We start from the raw sequence: 19,880 nt of genomic DNA on the forward strand, positions 1-19,880 counted from the left end.
TCGAAAACCACCCCCAGGTTCCTCACCTTGGTGACTGGGAGGGGACATTGCCCGGCTGCCAAAGGCTACCACAAGGAATTCCAGACTGATGGCCCCTTCCCAAATTCCATCACTTCTGTCTTTTCGGTATTGATTTTCAAGAAATTCCGATGCATCCATTTCATCACATCGGAGAGACAGGCGTGGAATTTGGCCGCTGTTTGATCAGAATGCTCAGCAGCTGATATCACTAGCTGCGAGTGATCGGCATAGGACACCAGCGTGAAGCCATGCTTCCTAACCAAGCTCGCCAAGGGTTTGACATAAATGTTAAATAGGGTGGGAGAAAGAGCTGAGCCCTGGGGAACACCACAAGGCAGAGCAAAACTGTCCGAGTGTAGACCAGCCCAGTTTAGACATTGTGTTCTATCCTCCAGGAAAGAAGAGAGCAGTGTCAGGTCTCGGCCTGCAATCCCAACCTCCCGGAGGCGCTGAATCAGCACCCCATGGTTTACAGTATCGAACGCAGCAGACAAATCCAGAAGGACGAGAATGGCTCGCCCCCCTTTGTCTACTATCGCCCGAATCCCCTCAGCTGCTGTTATGAGGGCGGACTCTGTGGAATGCCTGGGCCGGAAACCGTGCTGGGACCTGTCCAGCAGGGTATTCTTGTCCAAATACCCCATCAACTTTTGATTAATAGCCTTCTCAGCGACTTTGGCCATCAGAGGAAGGCCCGAGATGGGGCGATAATTCTTAAGATCAGAGGGGTCCAGAGAGGCTTTTTTGAGGAGGGGTTTAACACAGGCTGCTTTCCAGGTGACTGGATAGGTACCTGCTGCTAGCACCTGATTAATTAGGGTCGTGAGACATGGCACTATCCTGTCCGCTGCCAGATGGAAAATGTGTGGGGGACATGGGTCAGAGGGGGCACCTGACTTTATGGAGCCTAATAGTGTGAAAGCCTCCCTGTTGGTTAAAGGATCAAAAGTGGTCAGCCTACATATAGGCGGCTCCTGCTGAGGATCCAAAGTGGGGGGTCCCAAAGTGCTTAATAGATCCTCATAGATAGTAGTAACCTTAGTGTGAAAAAAGGAAGCAAGCTGGTCACAAAAGAGCTGATCCGGGCTGAACTGGTTGGTCTGCTGCGGACTAGACAAGAAGGCCACCGCTTTAAAGAGTTCTTTAGAGGAATTCCCAGCCTCAGAGATTTTGCGGGAGAAATAATCTTGCTTAGATTTCCTAATGGCCAGCTTGTAATTGTGCAGGGCCAAGTTGTAGGCTGACTTATGGCTCCTATTGTAATCAATTCTCCATAGCCGTTCCCGCCGTCTGCACTCTACCTTCAGTGCTTTCAGCTCCGGGCCATACCAAGGTGCGCCCGGAGGGCGCCTGTTCTGGGTAGCTGACTGAAGAGGGGCGACCCGATTAATAGCGTCCCCAAGCCAGTTGGTAAATTGGGCGACAGCAGTATCATTATTTTCCTCTAAGATAGGAGGGGGGTTTCCCAGTGCCTCCATCAGAGACCCTTTGGTGACCTTACCCCATCTCCTGAAAAAGATCTTGGTGGGTATCAGTTCTTACCCTTAAATTTAGGCCAATCTTGAAGAACACTGCCCTGTGATCGGACCATGGGAGAGATTCCATCCCATAAAATACCAGGTCTGGGTGGCTGGAGAAGAGACCATCCAGGGTGTGCCCCCATCATGAGTTGGGGCTGTCACCAGTTGGGATAGTCCATATGCCTCCATACTGTCCAGTAGTCTCGCAGAGTCCGAGTTACTATCATCCTCCAGATGGAGATTAAAATCCCCGAGGATCATATAGGCCGCGAACTCTGTACAAGACTCTAGATGCACCTGGAGGGCCTCAAGAAACGTGGCCCTAGGTCCAGGGGGTCTATACACCAGTAACCCATGGGCAATGTTAGAGTTTTTTAGGAATATGCTAAATTGTAGCGCTTCTGCATGCATATTTTCAATAGCCCTGACCTGAACTTTTAATTGGTCCTTATAAATGATCGCTAAGCCCCCGCCTCTGCCCACCTTTCTGTCAAGACTAAGAAGTGCGTAACCAAATGGTAAAGCGATGTTCCAGTCTGGGCAGGAAGTTGGTCCAAGTTTCCATAATGAAGGTCAGAAACAATTCAAGTTCATGTTTGTGTTTGACCACAGAGCGAGCATTCAAAAGGATACAGACCAAATGATTGTTTAGACTCACCCCCAATTCCTGGTTGATAGGTCGCCTCTGAGTGTCATTGGGGTCGACAGAGTAACCTATTCCAGGCATCGTACATGAAGGATAGGTAACTCCTGCTCCATGACTCTTAATCTCTCTAGCAGCGGTAAAACCGCATCCGGGGCAGAGGTAGCTGTTTAGGTGTTCTGGGTCTGGGACAGGGATACAGTCTACCTTTTTCTTCACCTGTAAGGCTAGCAAGCTGGAACGAGTATATCGTAAGGGAAAGGGGGTAGGAAAGGGGGGGGGCCCTGCCACTGGCACGCTCCTGGCACGGACGGGCGCAGACGGGCTTGCCTTTGGCGTGCCAGCGTTCGTTATATGGGAACCGGGAGGTTAGCGCTGGACCGCTGACCTCTTCCGGGGCAATGGGGGTGGGCCCGCTCGCACGGACGGGCAGCGCACACCCACACAGGAGAACCGGGAGACGTGCTCCGGCTCCAAAGAGAGGTACTCAGAATAAGACCAGCTAAAATGAACTAATTAAAATTTTTAAGACAATAAGAAATACACAGGCATCACAGTTTTAAAAGCTTCTTCCGCGTTGCATTAATCATGAAAAGTATGGAGCCAAGAGAGCACTGTCGCAGCCCGTACCTAGTAAAGCTGAGACACTGCTCTAATCACCACACGCGTATACCCACGGATGCGAATGTACTGGATAACAAGCTCCATTTCTGTAATTTGGGCCTTGTGGTGGAAAAAAGAGACGCAGCCAAACACTGGGGGGCCCCCGAAGCCCCGTCCCTTGAGGAGTGGAGGGCTGGAATGTATATATATTTATGGCGGCTGAGAAGGTCACGTACAAGAAGAGAGGATGTCAGAGGAAATTTTTATAAGGTATGGAGTCCCTGGATAAAGTATTATGATCTGGAATTAATGGAAGATGAGGGGAGACCCCAGCATTCCAGGGTTAGCGTCCCATGATTCACAATTGCCTGCCCCTGTATGACTGCGGCTATCTGTCTGGCTGACTCAGTGTACCTGCTTGTGAAATGTGTGATTGCTTAAGATTATGCTGCAACTCCTCCGCACTAATGTTTGTACTGTTGTGGGTGCGAGTTCGTACACTTTTTGTTATTCGTCTATAAAAGAGAATAAAAATATACTCTTAAAAAAAAATAACTTTCGCTGTCAGCGCATGCACACTGTAGGCGAAACCTAAAAACACAGGGACATATTTCCTTGTTGGGAGCTGCCTACCCCGTAGGGGTCCCGGGTCACAATCAAAATAATATAGGAGAAGGGCCGTCTCTAGGGCGGTGCGATCGGTGCCACCGCACCGGGCGCTGACTTGGGATGGGGGCTCCCTGGCTGCAAATTTATTTTCGTTTTAAAAGCACCTGTTGCCTCCTTTGTTGCTTCCAGCAATTTTCAGCCATCAATAAAAGTCTGAAGCCCTTTGAGTCCGATGGGTGTTGCGCGCCTGTCTGACACCCTACACTGGTATGTTGCTATAAAACTAAACCAGCCTGAGAGAGAGTGGTTATAAAGACTTGAGGAGCACTGTTAGATGGTGGTAGAGAGGAAATCCATTGTAGATGTGGTCATTGGGGGGCGCCAACAAACATTGTCGCACAGGGCGTCACCACTGCTAAAGCCGGCCCTGTATAGGGGCATATTATCAAGCAGGGCGTTAAAATTATAACCGCTTTAGCGGCAGAAAACTGCCGCTAAAGTGGCGATAATGGGCTTGATAATATGCCGCAGAGAATTCCAATAGAAGCCCATGTTGACACCAGAACATGGGCTTCTTTGGGAATTCTCAAGGGCTTTCTGCCTCTAAAGCGGCGATAATTTTAACGCAGTTTCTTGATAATAAGCCCCATAGTGATGGTGTCCTGGAGGAATCTTTCTCTCATCACGACTTGTGATGAGAGTTGGACTATTCCAATGGTCTCACCAAACCTACCGACTCTGTTCCCAAGAGTTGACCCTTGCCGTGGGTTAAGACTGGACTCTCGTAGACACAGAAACATGAAGGAGTGGGTGAGGGTCAGACCATCTTGAAAAGGGGAAGGTGTTGTTTTGTTAATGCCTCAGTACCAGAGAATGGTGTGAGGTCGTTGGTGAGGGAGGATGCTATCCAAGGGGGGGGGGGTACTGCGTCTTAGGCCCCGGGATCCTCCAGTCTGGTGTAAGTGGCACTTCCTGGTTGATTAATGGTCAGAGAGAGCCGCGAGGCACTTGGTAAGAGGGCGCTTTACACATTGCTAAACTAAAAGCAAATGTGTGGGACCAGAAAAGTGGAAACAGGGGCCAGGCGGCTGGAGCTCAGCAGGGCACTTCCGGCGTCTCCTCATTTGGTGCTGCTCGGCAGTTTGCAGCCAAGGGCCAGGGCACCAAAACAACACAAGGTTTATTTGCAAAAAAATGTGGTTTTCGTGTGTGCTTGTGAGAGCACAATAACACTGGGCAGCACCGGACTTAATTATTTTCGCCTTCTGCCAGATGGGTGTCAAATCCCATTGAGAATAATAACCCTCTCCAATGAATATTGTCTCGAAGTCTGACGCGGAACCTTTTGTTCACGAGGCGTTGTTGTTGCTACGCAACTGCCGCTCCCTCCCACCCTGATTGGCAGACAAGGTCTTCTGGATTAATGGGAAATCATTACCTGTCCCTGACATCTGTGTAGCAAAGCATCCGTGGCTCCTGTTACCCTGTCCCGCTCCTGTTCTTAAATATAGCGCCTCGCCGACAGCTCAGCCTCTCCTGGCGATTTAGAGAGCTACACTGTGCATGCGGGATCCTTAAACCCAGACTTAAAACTGCCACAGATACATGACAAGTCACAGAATGCACAGTGCTGGTGGACAAAAAGTCAGTACTGCCTAAAGAATATTTTTGGCACTCACTAAGAATGTCTAAAATAAATGTTACAACCTCTGCCTTCACTGGCCATGTGTGTAGTGGCCTGAGGGCACTGGCCATGTGTGTAGTGGCCTGAAGACACTGCCCATGTGTGTAGTGGCCTGAGGGCACTGGCCATGTGTGTAGTGGCCTGAAGACACTGGCCATGTGTGTAGTGGCCTGAAGGTCTGCTCAAAGACGGCTGCTGTGTCCAAGACTGCACCTGCCTGGAAAGTCTTGAGGCCTATGAACCCTTTATATACAGGGCGCGGGGTGTATATTCACAAACGCCAACAGAGCACTCGGTGCATGCATGGCTTGCACATGTCCACTATCTCCACCATACTTTAGGAACGGTGCAGCATATGACGGTGCCAGGCGGGCCACTGGGCTCCTTACGCTCCATTTGTTTTCGTGTTATTTTTCGAGTGGGGGTGACGCGGTAACGGAGCGCATTATAGGGTGCTGTCACCCTTTCGCCCCCACTGGAAACATGATAGACAACAGGAGCTCATTTTAATACAGATAGAAATATAATCGCGTTCTGACCTTCATTCATTGTCAAATGAGCATACAGATAACAGGGGGACTGTACAAACGAGAATGATCAGTGGTGCTATTGGATAAAAGGTGATTTAGAAATTTGGAGCCCAGCTCAGGGAAAATATTGTAACAGCTACAATGGTTCAGGGGTTATTTAGTGCAAAACAACACAGCAATGCTGATATTTCTATATAGTAGACTCTGTGGTACGCTAACAGCAGCTGGAGAGGATTAAAGAAAGACAGAGGCGTCTGTGGTCAGATTTGCAAGTAATGCATGTTTGAGGACATCTTGAAAACTCCGTAATCACATAGCAGCACCTGGAGATGTTTGAAGGAATCTGAAATGGGTCAAATCGAAAGCAGGTTGATCTCAGCAGGTTGATATCACCAAGATGTTCTTTCCATTGCTAGAAAGGGTTTTTAAGGCTTTCCTTGACTGGCCATAGAGAGGGTCCTCTTCTGGTACTGGTTGGCAGGGAATCCACATTTTCCACCCACTCCAGCTCCCCAACGAACTGGCAACCATCCATCAGATTTGAGGACTCAGAGCTTGGCCATCAAACCATGGGGTGGGTTAGCAACCACCAGGCACAATATAGCTGGGCCACCAAATTATGAAAAAAAAGACATATGCCAGTGTATGGGGAGCAGCACAGGTGGAAAAATGCCACTTTGCTTGGAGCTTTGGAATTGCTTGCACTTTTCCTAGGTAGTCATACAAGGCACAATTCACAACTACAGCGTTCCAGCAATACTTCAGGAAACCTTGTGAATTCCAAACAAACAAGCCAGAAAGGTCACATTTTGTGACTCGGACCTGCAGTATTTCTCCCAGTGACTTCTCTTCCCCTGAGACACCCTTCTCTTAGGAATGCTAGGAGCTAAATTTACACCCGCAGTCTCAGAAGAGCTGCTGCCCCTGCCTTTGGTCCACTCTAGAATAGCAAATCAGACCCGGGCCCAAAAATGGCCACAGTTTCCGTTCGCGTTCTCAGTAGAGTTTTAATGACATGGCACTTAGCGATCCCTTAAATTAGCATCCACAGAATAAGCTCCTTTATCTTAAGGCTTATGTTTGTTGCTCACATATCTTTCAATTATTTTGAACTGAGCGTGCACTTAGTAAAGTATGTTTTACAAAATAAAGACTGGAATGGGTTTTTATTATTTGTTCTCACATTGTGAACCTCAGAAACTGATCACTAATTAATGAATGAGCTGTTGCTATATGAATGCTGGCTGAATATGTGGGTGCTGCATCTACACATGTTCCGAGCCCCCATAAAATAGGGCTAGAGATCTAAAAATCACACAAAATAAATAACTGGATAAGGATCAAATTGGAGACGTTAAGAGTGCAAATGGAGACCAGCTTAGACACTCAAACAAAAATGTCCTTTTGTTTTTGATTGCGGCAGCCTCAAACTGACAGCAGATGGAATGGGAGCTGGCTGCCGACCAATCGAATTCTCTGTGAATGAGGAAAGAATTGAATGTTCTCTCTCTTTAACGAGCAATTAAAAATAAACAGAAGCAGTTCGCGAATGGCAGCCGCCTCTTCCTGGGCGCATCCCTCGAGCGGTGGCCCTAGCTCTGTACCACCCTAGCCCGGCTCCCTCTCTCCCTCGGCGTTGCCCTATTGTGTACCAGGGCCCATATAGAACATGTTTGTCTCTATTCACATTTTCCGGCTATGATGTCATGCCTCGAAGTGGGCATGATTCATCCGAGGGTTGCCATGGAGACGGGCGCCATGCTGCTGCAGCGGGGCCAGCAGCAGTGATTCATAGACTGTGGTCTGCAGCCAGTGGCGGTGCAGCAGCTGGGGGAGTGTCACTCACACACAATAGCTGCCTCTGCTCAAACACAGGGAGCCCCTCAGAGCCCGGATCATGAAGAGGCCGGTATTGACTTTCACTGGCACCGGTTCAGCGGGAAAAGGCCAAGAGAGCACGGCTGATCACACGAACACAGCGTGTGCGCTGTCTCTCCCGCAGCAGGATGAGAGAAAAGCAAGCTGGCGCGAGCGGGCGCAGCACGTGGCCGTGTGTTTGGCACGTAGACATGCCTGTCACGTGAGAAGGCTGCAGGTACAGGAATAGATCTCAAATGACCCTCTTCGCGAGGGGAGCTTTCGCCCCGATTCTCTAGCCTACAGCTCTAAGCATGCTGGGATGTGTAGGCTCATACTTATAACTAGAATATTGAAACTACGAATCCCAGGATTCTTAGCGATGTTGGTCTGAAAATCCAAGACAGAATGGAAGTCAAGTCAACCTATATGACACAAGCCCTGCTGAAAGCCATTATTTGCTTTATCGTTTATTTTCAAAGCACTTTATGTGCCCTTCTAAACACTGTATAGTGTTGTTCTTGCATGGATGTTTTTGACTTGTGCCAGGCTCGGTGCTATATTATGGCAATATTAGGCCAACTCTTAAGACACACCCTGCAGTAAAGAATTACTTTTATCCTGAAAACGTTAAATATGGCCCCGTTGCCAGAGAAAAGTGATTAAAAAATGCCACTTTCGCACCATACTTGTCGTTTGCACAGGAGCCTTCTGGTAGGATGTGCAAAAGTTTGTTTGCCGCAGCCTGGGCCATGAGGTTCACCTACAAAGAGTGGCCTCTCTGGTTTGTAACATTCTTAACAGTGACAGCCAATAAAATAAGCACGAAGTCTCGTGATGTGATGTCACATGACAATTGGAATTGATGTTATCAAGGAAGTGGTGGCAGAGAGGTCATAGAAATGCTTATCATGAATGTATAGTGCTTGAAATAGCCGGAAAGACTCACTAAAAAAAACATTCATGGGGGTGTCCACACCTACTATGAAAAAGTGTGTTAGCGCCAAAAGAGTGCAGCACTGGTCTGCTGTGTGTTGATGGGCTTCTCAACTCCCCCGAAGGAGTTGTCTGAGGGTTCCCCAGTGGCGGGAGGCCTTCCTGAAACTTGTTTGCTGTTAGGAGCTCAACTACAAGGCACATCTGGAGTTCTGGTGTTAGCCTTCTTCCCCAAATGTGAGATTGAGCCTGGTGTGAGTGACAGTGCTATCCAGCCCTTAATTGTTTCCACTTCTTAAAAAAAATGGCCTAGACCCGAAGGCCCCTGCTAATTTTCGGCCCATATCATTACTGCCGGCCCTGGCAAAGATATGTGAAAAAGTTGCATTCACACAGTTAGACAAATTTGTGGAAAGCTCTCAAGCTCTTCACCCTGCGCAATCAGGCTTCAGAGCTGCTTTCAGCACAGAGATGGCTCTAGTCGAGGTTTCTGAGGCCATTCGGGAATGTCTGGACGGAGGTGGCAGAGCGGTTCTGATCTTATTGGACCTCTCTGCCGCCTTCGATACGGTCCCTCACTCCCTCTTACTTACCAGACTAGCAGCCATAGGCATAACTGGCTCTGCTCTTGGCTGGTTATCATCTTTCTTGGATAACAGGTCCCAGCAAGTATGGATGCCACCTTTCTCCTCCTCTCCCAAAAAACTCTCTACTGGTGTCCCACAGGGGTCCACTCTAAGCCCCCTGCTTTTTAATATATATATGACCCCCCTCATTTATCTTGCGGAACAGCTAGGAGCCAAAATTATGGCTTATGCCGATGATACTCAGCTTCTGTTTACCTGGCCCAAAAACAACTCGGACACGTCGAGGGTCCAATTCTGTTTATCATCGGTTTTCCGCTGGCTGGCGTGTGCCCAGCTTAAATGCAATGAGAGTAAATCGGAAATCTTGCTGTATGGCTCCTTTCCAGATAACTTTAGCGACTCCCTCTGGCCCACCGATCTCCCATGTCCCAAATCTATTGGTGGACCTGCAAAAAATTTAGGAGTCTGGTTTAATAACAATCTCAGGTTTGAGGACCACCTGAAAAAACTTACTGGAATCTGCTTTTCCACCCTCAAAACCCTGCGCAGATTTCTCCCTCTGCTCCCAAGAGAGGCCAAGGAGACGGTCATTCGCGCTCTTATACTATCCAGATTGGATTATGCGAATGCCCTCTACTGCGGACTCCCAGCCTATTTGATCCACCGCCTCCAGGTCATTCAAAATGCCGCGGTTAGGCTGCTGTTCAACATACCCAGAAGATCTAGTGTCCGCCAACCCCTTAGAGATCTTCATTGGCTCCCAGTTGCTCAAAGGATCTTATTTAAGATCCTCGTGCTAGCATACCGAGCACTTCATCAAACGGGCCCAGCATATTTGAGGAAAAGATTTTCCCTTTATGTTCCCAATCGCCCTCTTAGATCAAGCAACCTCCACCAAATGACTGTGCCAAAGTTTAAATATAGCAGGCTCGGCGGTCAATCCATCTCTGTCAGAGCAGCGAGAGCTTGGAATACCCTTCCGCTTCACTTGAGAACATCCCCATCCATCATGACGTTCAGGAAAGGCCTAAAAACCCACCTTTTTAACATCACTGCCTAATGGATGTCTCTCTAACTCCGCTTGTAATATGATCTGTCTCCCTTTTCTTTCGCGCCAGGATACTATACTTTTTAGTAACAGAGCGCGCTACAAAAGCCTCTATAATAATATAATTGTGTGATTGTCACTCAGGATGAGTGAGACTTGAGATCTCAGCAGCGACCTTCTTGTGGATCAGTTACATTTGCTAAATGGGTGGTACTGACCTTCAGAGTACGTGACCCGCTCCCTGTTTCCTGCATTTACAACTGTTTCTTGCAGAATGGCCTCAGATGCTTGCTCGGCCCCTTCTGTAATAGCCATTGTGCACTGTGCACATTCTCAATGGGTTATGTGCACGAGTGCATGGCACCATGCAAACGATGGCACTCCGTTGCCCTTATGACCATACAGTATTGCCAGCTACACCACCTCACAAGTGGCCCCCAGGTGGTGCATCCCTGGGGTTAACTGTCTTGGGAGGGGTTTCCTGAATCCTTGGGACCCCACAGAAGGGGGCCAGAGTCAAATATTGAACTCTGCAGCATGGTGTCCGAGACCCTCTTTAAAGTCAGGTCTGCATGTTTCCTGGTTTAAAATGGCTGTGCCATCTTTCACTGAAGCATTCTCTGAGCTGCGAGACTAAATAAAACGTAATAAAGTAATTTTCACGTGCCGTAAATGAAAAACAGGGGAAAGGCCGTTAGAAATCATGCTATGACCCACAAACTGCTTTGAATGGTACTGTTCTGTGGTTCTTCCTGGATGATAATTTACCAGGGAGAACCACACAAACCGCTCAAAATACCCAAAATGCACCCGTTTATCTGGTTCTGAGGTGTGGTTTTGGTTGATTATTATAAACAATTAAATTTCACAAGCAGGTTCACCTGTTTCCCAATTCAGCAATCCTAAGCTGCTCTCATGTTTGAAAGCAGCGTCAGGAGAGACTGGCGGCCTGCGCTTTGCAGCATCCAACCTGGCAAGGCAGCTGGGGTTTGAGACAGCTCAGTGCGCGTGTGTGTTTGACCAGCCTGAGACTGCAGGCCAAACCCACATGCGCACTGACAGCAGTGCTGCGCACCTCTCCCCCTCCAGCCTCACAGCCTGCCATCGTCTGCCCCGCTCCCAAGACTCGTGTGTGCTGAAAAATAAAACCGCAATAAACCCACGTTATTATAGTTTTATTTTTAGAGTTTTGGGGCTGCTGGCAGGGGGCGACGCTCCTCCACCATAGCGGGGGAGCCGTCGATGCCCAACACCCTCTGTGTTTTTCCCCCACTTCCCAGTGTTGCTTCATCCCTGTGTCCTTTCCTTCCCCCTCCATGTTGCTGCCCCATTCTGCACCTTCCTTGCTGCTTCCCCCACCTACTGAAGCACCTGCACGCATGCATGGTAAGCGCACCAACAAGATGACATGGTCGGGCCATAGTACCAATATCTTTTTGTTTCTTCTTTAGTCTGCTACACAGCATAGGGAATGCTCTCTCTAAAGCAACGCTATTTACCAATGAGAAATCGAATAAGTCTGAAAGTCAAGACCTATTGGCGTTGCCAATGCTTGTTCGTGCCACGCTCTGGATTCTACTCCAGCCATACTTCACCAGCTGTCTGAGACGACAACCTCTGGTTAAGACTCCCCCAGACAGACAACGCATCAAATAAATGCTAATAGTGTCACGTGGCACATGGTACAGGCCAGGCCATAGAACAGTGAAATAATGCGCCAGAGAGTCTGGCCAATCACTGTTCCGGAAGTATAACAACTTGTCTGAACGGCAAGGCTCGATTCATAAACAGGACTCTGCAAGCATTCGAACAGATGGCGACCGAGTCTTGGAATCTGCCGCCCCTGCAGCAGACCGCCTTCCACAGACCAGCGCAGGATGGTTTCCGGTTCTCCTGCACGGCACGTGACCTCAGCCTACGCCGTTTGGAGAAATGTCAACAGCAAACATGTGAGTTAAACATTTAAAGGGAAGGCTGTGGAGAACAAACCTGGCTGCACATAACCAGTATCCCAAATGAAGGCGAAAACAAAATCACACGAGGATATTAAAGGATATTTTGTTATGCTTGGTTCAGCGGCCTGTCGTGTCTTCGCAGCGCCAATGACGACAGACACGATAGGTTTACTTTAGGACTCTTTATTACTGTCCTTACACCAGCGTGGCCCTACTCTCAACTGCCCTTTCCCTGCCTCTGCTCCGCCCCTTCCTGTCGGGGCAGTCCTCCTCTTACTCCACCCACTATACTCCACCCACACAATCACTAGACCACCTCATCTCTACATCTCCCCCTTTGTTAGCAAATGAAATGAGTCACCAAGAGTTACATCTCTTCAATCAGCCGCTTGGGCTGGCGGATTGTTTGTCGTGGTCTAAGTGTACGTCCTTCAGGCACTACAGTGGCGCCGGCGCCGGGTACCTGTCCCGGGTGACTGTCGCCTTCGCTCTGTGCTTCTGACTGTCGAGTTCTTGGTGGTGTCATTCGCGACTCAAGCGTCTCTTGCAGAGCTGGACTGCACTTCTGAAAGTGGAACACGTTTCGGGTTACGCGCCTGTTGTCCGACTCCGCTGTCAGCATGGTGCCTTTCTGTCGAATGACTGTTAGAGGTTCCGCTCTGAATTTGCTATCCGTCTTCTTGCATTGCTCCTGCTTGACGACCACGCAATCTCCTTCGTGGAATGAGAGGGAACGAGCTCGTCTTCTGCCATCCGTGTACGCCTTCATGCTTTCTTTGCGAGCTTTGTCAGTGGCTTCCACTTCCCGATGGACGCGGCTGGGGGAAATGGGTCGTAGTGCTCCCTCCCAGGTGGGTATCCGTGTCCTGACTGGGCGTCCCAGCATGAGTGTGGCTGGGCATTTGCCTGTGGTGGCATGCGGTGTCGTCCGATATGCTCGGAGTACATCATTGAGTGCCGCTTGCGGGTCTTTCTTGTCCAGAGCAGCCTGTTGGAATGTCTTTTTGAGGGTGGCCATGAATCTTTCAGCTGTGCCGTTGGCCTGCGGCCATAGTGGTGTTACCCGTCGGTGTCGCACATTCATAAGTGTCAGGAAGTCACTGAATTCCCGGCCATTGAAAGGGGGACCATTGTCCGTTTTCACCTCTGTGGGTATTACCCAGGCTGCAAAGACTTCGTCCAGGACGGTGAGCGTGGCGGCCGCATTGGTGGACGGCACGAACCGGGCGATGGGGAATCGCGAGTATTCATCTATTATGACCAATACATACTTGCCCGACGGCATGGGGCCATAGAAATCCATTGCTAGTTCTTGCCATACTCCTGGCGGTAGGGGCGTCATCTGGAGTGGAGCTGGCGGGTCTCCTTGCCTTACCACTTGGCATTGCAGACAGTCTTTCAGAGTGTGCTCTACCATTTTGTCTAGGAAAGGGAACCAGACACGTTCACGAAGGGCCCTTTTCGTCGCGACCACTCCTCGATGACTTTCATGTGCCAGGTTGACGACTCCTTGCCTCAGTTGCTGCGGAATTACAATTCGGTGATCCCGTAGCAATAGGCCGTCCGTTGTAACTGATAGTTCCTCACACACATTCCGGAATGCTTGCCACTCCTGGCGCTTTGTTGTGTCACCGCTCTCGTCCTCCGAGTCTTCGTGCCGCCACCGGTTTGTTCGAACTCTTCGAATCACCTGTTGCAACATTGTATCTTGCTGGGTGGCGTCCAGGATGGCCTCTAGGGGGACCGCTGGTGGCCGCGCCTGATCCACTACAAAGTGGATGTATTCATCTGCCATGGACGGTGTGTGACACTGTGAGTCTTCCGGGTGACGCGACATATAGTCGGCCGGGTTGGCTGCCTTCCCCGGCTTGTGCACAATGGTGAACGTGTATTCCTGCAGACGGAGTCCCCACCGTTCGATGCGGGGCGGCATTTTGGACCGTGGATTGCCATAGATGGTGACGAGCGCTTGATGGTCCGTCACCATGGTGAAATGTTTTCCGTAGATAAACACGTGGAAGTGTTCGCACGCCCACACCACCGCAAGGCTTTCCTTTTCCGGTTGGGAGTAGGCCTTCTCTGTGTCGGAGAGGCTCCGGCTGGCGTGGGCCACTATGTGTCGTTGGTCCGTGTCTTTGTCGTATTGGGCCAGGATGGCACCCAGCCCGACGGGGCTTGCGTCCACGGTTATTTCGGTTTTGCGATCCGGGCTGAAGTACGCCAGGCTCTCCACCGTGCCCACGGCCCTCTTTATGTCTTGGAATGCTCGCTCGCATTCAGATGTCCACTCAAACACATGTCCCTGTTTGGTCAGTGCGCGAAGAGGGTGGCTGAGTGTGGCATAGTCCTTAATGTATCTTGAACAGTAGCTCGCCATGCCTAGGAAGGACCGCACATCACTGACGTCAAGTGGACTCCTGGTGCTGTTCAGAGTACTCACTTTGTCAGGGTCTGGTTGCATTCCGGCTCCTGAAAAGATGTGGCCAAAGAATTTCAGTTGCGACTGGTGAAACTCGCACTTCTCTCTGTTGAGCGTGAGGTTTGCTTCTAGGAGGGCATGGCAAACCCTGTCCAGGGCCGTGTCGTGGACTTGGATGTTCGCCCCGTAGACTAGAATGTCATCGCTGTAGTTCAGCGTGTTCGGGATGTGATGGATTGTTTGTCTGATAGCTTCTTGAAATATCTCCGCGGCTGATGAGATGCCAAAGTTTAGCCTCTTATATCTGAACAACCCTAGGTGCGTTGCAAACGTCGTGATATACCGGGAGCTCTCGTGGAGTTCCAACTGGTGGTAGCCTTTGTTGAGGTCCAGTTTAGAAAACACCCTCGCCCCGTTAAGGGCGGCTATCATGTCACTTAAATGGGGTCCTGGATGACGCTCTCTCTCAATGGCGGTGTTGGGCATCCTCATGTCCACACAGAGTCGGACCTTCCCTGGTGTTCCTTTCTTCGGTACGATCACTACCGGAGATACCCACGGCGTGGCGCCCTCTGTCCGTTCGATGATGTCGGCATCCAGCAGATCTTGTAGCTCATCCTCCACTGCTTGCTGGAGGTGGAACGGTACTTTCCGCGGGTGTTGGGCAACTGGGCGGACCTGGTCATTTATGTGGAGGCGAATCTGGCCTCTGTTCATTTTGCCGAGCCCGGAAAACAGCTTTGGGAACTTGTGTATGGTGTCGTTGTCACTGTTGACGCGGTACAGAATCTCTACCAGTTTTAACCGTTCGGCTGTTGGTAAGCTGAGGAGACAGTCTGCTTCCGGCCCCCAGATGACATGAATCACGGCTGGAATAGATGTTGTTTGATGCCTCAGTGTCGTTGAGAACTTCCCAAGACATGGGAGCGGCTTCCTGGACATCCAGGTGTAGACACGGACATGTGCTGGATTGAGCCGAGGCCGAGGGTTCATCTTCTTATACTCCGTCACTGGGATGTAGTTGAGGGATGCCCCACTGTCCATCACAAACTTCGTGGGATGCGTGCCTACGCTGATGTCCAGTCGAGGGTATTTTTTAAGCTGGTCTGGATCGGCAATCATGTTAGCATATTCCACGGAATATTCATGTTCACTTGATGGTGATTCAGAGTCTCTAGACGGTGATCTTCTGGACCACCTTGAAGACCGTGACTCCCTGCTGGACTGGGAGGATTTGGAGGAGGACTTCCGGCGGTCACGTACCGCTCGTGCGTGATGGCGGCGCGTCTCGCCTCTTGGCAGCCTCGTGGAGTCTTTTTCTTTCTCCCGGCGGTATTCCCCGCACATGGTCTCAAAATGATTGTTTCGGCCACACTTGTGGCACTGCTGCCCCAGGGCCGGGCACGCTCCGATGTGTGGGAAGTCGTACCCGCATCGGTAGCACCTTCGCAGCGGCGCCTTTTTCCCATGATCCTGACGCCTGCTCCTCCTCCCCGATTCAGGTCGTCGATGGCCAGGGCGGCGGTGTCTCGATGGCGGTCGGGCGTGTCGCTCGCGCTCTCTTGATCCCCGGCGGGGCCGTTCGGTGCGTACCTGACAGGCCAACTCCTTGCGTTCCATGCGTCCCGCCTCCATTGTCTTGGCCTGCTCTTCAGTCTGATCGTGGAGCCTCGTGATCTCTTCTATTTCATCTAAGGTGTGGCTCTTCTTCAATAATTTCCTGCATAGTGTCTCTGACTGACAGCCGTCAATCACACGCAGCCGGATGGCGTCATCCGTCGAGAAAGCGTCGAACTCGCAGTGGCGCGCCAGTCGCCGCAACCGTGTGATGTATGAGCCCATGACCTCATCCTTCTCCTGTCGCGCTCTCTGGAACACGTACCGTTCGTAATCCACATTCTTCTTATGCACAAACTTCCTATCCAGGGCTGCTCGCACTCTGGCATACGTTCCCGCGTCTGCGGCGGGGAGTTCCTTTATCATCTTGCTGACGTCCTTACCCACGAGGTTTCGAAGTGCGATCAGTTGATCCTCGTCCCCTATCACCTTTGAGCCTTTGATATAGTCCTCAAAGTCTTCTATCCATTCTTCCCAGCGAGGGCCCATGCTGCTCCCGACCACGAGCGCTAGGGGCTCCGGAGGGCGCAGGTGCGACAGTCCCATGACGATCGGCTTCGCTTCTTGGCGGGCTGGGGACTGGGCTGGGGATCCATGGTTCGACATCGTGTGGCACGTGAGATGGGTGCTGCTTCAGCACAGTACGGGCTCTGGGAATTCTTTAGGAATCTTGATTGTGTATATGCTTGTGCGCCTTGTTCAGGTTTTTTTTTTTTCTTTTTCGTTTGCTCGTGCTTGTTTAAATTTTAGTGTTGCCTGACTTCAAAATGGCCGCTCGGGTCCGTTTGCATGGGACATCTGGGGACCCGCCTGACTTCAAAATGGCCGCCGGCTGGATAACGTGCATGGACATCACACGTGTTGCCGGGCTTTCAGCTCATTCATTTCTGGACTGCGCACTGCTCAGGCGGCCTCCTCTCATCATCCGCTTCACTCAGGGCTTCACGACAGGTAGGTGGGTGAGGGAGTCTTCACGCTCGCTGCTCTAACCTGGGGACGCGCGTGCCAGCGTCGTCGTTTTCCTTCCTGCCCTTCAAGCGCCGGCCCTCTTCCAATGCAGGGCGCGTTTCACGATCTCGCTCCTTATGCTGCTGGGCTCTCACACGCTCCGGGCGTGTCCCGCGAGTGACGGCGCTTTGGCTGGTTTCTTCGTGTCCAGTCCTTCGCCAGTCTCGTCAGCGTGCTGGTGTTCTGGGAGAGCATCTAGCTCGATCCCACCCTCGTCGCCAGCTGTCGTGTCTTCGCAGCGCCAATGACGACAGACACGATAGGTTTACTTTAGGACTCTTTATTACTGTCCTCACACCAGCGTGGCCCTACTCTCAACTGCCCTTTCCCTGCCTCTGCTCCGCCCCTTCCTGTCGGGGCAGTCCTCCTCTTACTCCACCCACTATACTCCACCCACACAATCACTAGACCACCTCATCTCTACACGGCCGTTTTTGTAAACAATTATTATATAGCATGATATTTATGACAGATGATAGATTTGTTAATGTATTCTGACACAATCGTCATGCAAGGAGTCCTACTTCACACAGTTTGTCTTTTTTTTGTTTCGTAATTTTTTATTGGAAAAATGTAAGGTACATAAAAAGCACAAATACATATATAACATTACGGGCTCACAATAGATCATCATCGATGGAGATAATACTCAGTTTCAAAAGGAAGAGGGATTACATAAGAGAAACTATAGGAAATGAAAGATAGATAATAAAAGAAGAGAATATATCATTATCATATAATATATTGATAAACATAAGTTCATAAATCTCTTTGTATATATTATCGCAGAAAAAATATAAACAGAGAGGGACATGAATATAATGACGAACATAAAAAATAAAATGAAATAAGGCTGAGAAGTGGAACAAGGATGAATCTATGGAGTATAAGATGTGTAATGTGGGCTAAGTATTGAAAAGAGAGAGGAAATTATATTAAAAGATTCATACATAGATAAATATATATAGATAAATGAATAAATAAATATATAAAGGGGAATAAGCGAAACACACAGTTGGTCTTATTTGTTTATAAATTGTCCTTTACTTTTGGAACCATATCAATATTTTGAATTAATGCCAAAAAAAGAAAAATAAATTAGCATTTATTGTGATTTCTATAAGATTTTTAAAAATTCGACTGGTTGGGTTTTGAACTGATGACAGGTGATGAAATGGCATTAATATGCAATGAGGGGTGATGTGATGAGGTCACTGTAAGGTGAATGGACATTTATTACATACATATTCCACCATGTCGTACCTGGTTAAACCTGTCCTCAGACGCCCTGAGGGTGCCTAGTCAAAGCACATTTCAGAATCCTGGTTCAGCTTTGGCAACTCCACTTACTGGTCGAACTGGGATTTCCATGAGTCATAGACTGAGGGCCTGAGGTTGATCATTTCTTGTGTGAGCATGACTGACATAAGTGTAATATGGAAGAGATCTCAAATCAATCTCACTGTTGAAAAACATCAAGAACATCAATCCGAGATCTAATCTCTGATGGCTGTGTTAGTGGCCTGGTTGCGTGTCGGCAAAGGTCTCATAATGAACCACCCCAAATTCCAAATTGCAACCGTTTAATGTGCAGCGTGAACCTGTTCTCATGCCCTTTACTCTTCAACCACATTACGCCAGTCTTAACCTCACAACACCGGGTCCCATTTTCAAAATGTTGCCTAACATATCAATCTCGCTGCTTTACAATCCCAAAACACCCATCATGTGCTCTTACAATTCCAGGACATACCAGAGTACTAGGGGAAGAAATTGGAGTATTAGTTGAGGGGTGAGAACCCACCTCAAGTAACAATCACAATCCTTGTCAGAGTGAACCACAAAAGTCACTTCAAAAACCTGTGCCTAACCCTGTGGTAGCTTGACACAAAAGCAGTCAGGCTTAACTTAGAGGCAACATGTAAAGTATGTATTCAGCACTCAAACAGCAATAAAGTGAAAACACAATACAAGAAAATCCCAAACCAAGGTAAAACAATTGAGTAGAATGTAATAAGTAAAATTACACCAAAACAATAAAAATCCAACAAGTGGTACAGGAGATATGTGTTTTTAAGGTTTTAGGTAAATATAGCACCAAGAGGCACGGAACAACAACTTCAGGTATCTGGTCACGATGGATTAGGACAAACTTACAAGTTCAGGCCAACCCCGATGGAGCGCAGGCAGGATACAGGACCAAGTTCATCCCACTGGACATTCTGACTTCGGTGCGGGTCTGTGTGGCGTGGCTCTGTAGAGCTTTGTGTTGCTTAGCTCCATATACGGTGAAGCCTTTGGTTACGAGATGTATGGCTCTGAGGTCCCTGCGCCGGATCTAGTGAAACCTCCAGTTAAGCGAGGAGAAGGCTCTTGAGTCCTTCACAATATTTTTGTCCTCAATATCCTTGACACAATATTTTGTCCACACAATATTTTTTTCCCTATATTTTGTCTAAACACCGCCAGGTTTTCCACTAGGTGCATTCCCGGGTGCTCACCCACATTTGTTTATATAGTAGGGCTTTTCTATAGTATAGTTCGTTTATATAGCTAGGCCTTTGGCATATGTATGAGTAATACAAGATCTAGCCAATCTGTCTAAAGGGAACCTGGTTATATACACTAGTTGGAAAAACAGTGGCTCACTATGGACTAATTTAGACAAAATTCAATATTTACAGCGCCTAGTCAGTGCCCGAGCATTGCCAATCTCTGGTCACACATATGGTACTTGCCTCATGCTGGTAAAAGTGATAATCTTTGCTCACATCATTTAAATTGCTTATTTTACCACACTGGCTGTTGACTCTATTTTTACTGCAATGCTGCTGATTACTGCA

The sequence above is a fragment of the Triturus cristatus genome, chromosome 1_2 (assembly GCF_964204655.1).
Source record: "Triturus cristatus chromosome 1_2, aTriCri1.1, whole genome shotgun sequence".
Taxonomy (NCBI): Eukaryota; Metazoa; Chordata; class Amphibia; order Caudata; family Salamandridae; genus Triturus; species Triturus cristatus.